Raw genomic sequence first — 2992 nt, 5'->3', positions numbered from 1 at the left:
TCTAAAGCTAGCATCCATGATGGCACGGTGGAGCATTAGTGCACATGGCATGGGTAACTTGCACATCTGTGAAGGCACCATTAATGCTGAACGAAATATACAGGTTTTGGCAACATATGCTGCCATCCAGACAGTGTCTTTTTCAAAAAAGACCTTGCATATTTCAGCAAGACAATGCTAAACTACACTAGCATCCACCACAATAGCATGGCTTTGCAGAAGAAGAGTCCAGGTGCTGAACAGACCTGCCTGTAGTCCAGACCTGTCACCAATAGGAAACATTTGCCACATCATGAAACGAAAAATCCAGCAAAGACCCAGGACTGTTGAGCAGCTAGAGTCCTACATCAGACAAGAATGGGACAACATTCCTCTCCTAAAACTATATAAATGAGTTAACATGAGTTAACATTTTTCATGAAATGGTAAAATGTCTCACTTTCAACATCTGATATGTGTTTTATGTTCTGTGAATAAAATATGGGTCTATGAGATTTGCAAATCATCACATTCTGTTTTTATTAACATTTATTTACATTTTACAGCGTCCCAACTTTTTTGGAATTGGGGTTGTGTATATATATATATATATATATATATATATATATATATATGTGTGTGTATATATATATATATATATATGTGTGTGTGTATATATATATATATATATATATATATATATATGCATATATAGCACTGCTGTCAGAAAAAAAACATTGTATCTCCAAAATGGTAACTTTACAGGAGAAGGAAAAAACGTTTTACTTTTAATGTAAGTCAATGTAACCAGATATTTTTCCAAGTAATTTTGGACCTTTCTTACGATCCATTGAAATTTATACATTATGTAACGGGCAACAGGCACTTTCACGTTATGTCGAAAGCTGAAAAATGATGCAATGATGTGCAGATCATTTAAACCCTATATTTCATTTAAAATAGTACAAAGACAACAAATCAAATGTTGAGACTGAGAAATTTAATTGTTTTTTGAACAATATATGCCCATTTTGAATTTGATGGCATCAACACGTTTCAAAAAAGTTGTAACGGGGGCACCACTGTGTTTCATCACCTCTTCTTTTACTTCTTCTACTCTGTAAGCATTTGGGAACTGAGGAGACCAATTGCTGTAGTTTTGAAAGTGAAATGTTTTCGTATTCTTGTTTGATATAGGATTTCAGCTGCTCAACAGTTCAGGGGCTCATTTGTTGTATTTTTAATTTCATAATGCGCAAAATGTTTTCAGTGGGTGACAGGTCTAGACTGCAGGCAGGCCAGTTTAGCACCTGGACTCTTTTAATACAGAGCAATGATGTTGTAATACATGCAGAATGTGGTTTTACATTGTCTTGCTGAAATAAACAAGGCCTTCCCTGAAAAAGACGTCATCTGGATGGCAGCATATGTTGCCAAAACATGTATATATCATTTAGCATTAATGGTTCCTTCACAAATGTACCAGTCACCCATGCCATGTGCACTAATGCACACCTATACTATCATGGATGCTGGCTTTTGAACTGTGCGCTGATAACAAGCTGAGTGGTCTTTAGCCCGGAGGACACAGTGTCCATGTTTTCTAAAAAGAATTTCAAATGTTGATTTGTTGGACCACAAGGCACTTTTACACTTCCCCTCAGTCCATTTTAAATGAGCTTGGGCCCAGAGAAGGCGACAGCATTTCTGGGTCCTGTTTATATATGGTTTCTTCTTTGTGTTTTGTGAGCCTGCATTTGTGGATGCAACGCCAAACTATTTTCACAGACAGTGGTTATTTGCTATCTTACATTGAAAAACATTATTGTTGACTCTTCACAGAGTGGTGAACCTCATCTTTCCTTCTGAAAGACTCAGCCTCTCTGGGATGCTCATTTTATACCCAATCATGTTACTGACCTGTTGCCAAACAACCACCAGGTGTTTTTTATCATTACACAACTTTACCAGCATTTTGTTGCCCCGTCCCAACTTTTTTGGAATGTGTTTTTGGCATCAAATTCAAAATGGGCAAATATTTTTCAAAAAAAACAATAAATGTTCCCAGTTTCAACAATAAATGTTTCCCATTTGATTTATTGTCTTTGTACTAATTTCAAATAAATATAGGGTTTAAATTATTTGCACATCATTGCATTTTGTTTTTATTTACATTTTACACACCGTCCCAACTTCTTTGGAAATGGGGTTGTATATATCATTGTCTATTTTATCAGCTCCACTTACCATATAGATACACTTTATATATGTACATTTACAGACTGTCCCAGAGGACAAAAATTCTTTCTTACAATCGTCTCAGAGAAATAAAGTTGATCTCAATATTGTATTAATGAAGGATCACTGATTTTTGAATTGTTTCTCCTAAACCCCCCTCAGGAGAAAAAAGGAGATTAATCAGCATTTCACTGTGAGAAGTTCCGGTGATGAATGAGAAATATTATTCAGCTGAGACTGGGGTGAGATGAGTGAGACACTGAAGAGTTAAGCCGCATGTGTGACACCATTTTGATCAAGGTGAAAAATCTGAGGATTAATTCTCAGAGCCAAATTTCAGAAACAGGATAAAATGGCATAAGTCTTATTCTGATTTCAAACTGGACTTAACCATGTCTAGGAGAAGTACCTGAGATCAAGAGGAGATCTCATTTAGAATATTTCTTTCCTCTGGAGTAGTCCATCTGTTTCTTTGCATAATTTGTTAGCCTTCAGACAACAAACATGTCTTGCCTGGAGTAAGTGCAAAACTATGTAAACCTGATTTTTGGCCAACCAATTGCTTTAATAAGCTATGTCATGAAAATTGATTGATATTAATTGATACTAATGTAATCTATTTGGATAGTAGACAAGAAAGCTTGTAACTGTAATGAAGGAACTTTCTACTATATCAGTGTTTACAGGAAACTTGCTCAACGCAGGTATTTCCATGACAAAAGAAAGTGATATACACTTCCACCGAGAAAGTAGAAGCATTTTCCCATACTCTCAC

The sequence above is a fragment of the Colossoma macropomum genome, unplaced genomic scaffold, assembly GCF_904425465.1.
Source record: "Colossoma macropomum unplaced genomic scaffold, Colossoma_macropomum, whole genome shotgun sequence".
Taxonomy (NCBI): domain Eukaryota; kingdom Metazoa; phylum Chordata; class Actinopteri; order Characiformes; family Serrasalmidae; genus Colossoma; species Colossoma macropomum.
This window is presented reverse-complemented; position numbering follows the sequence as displayed.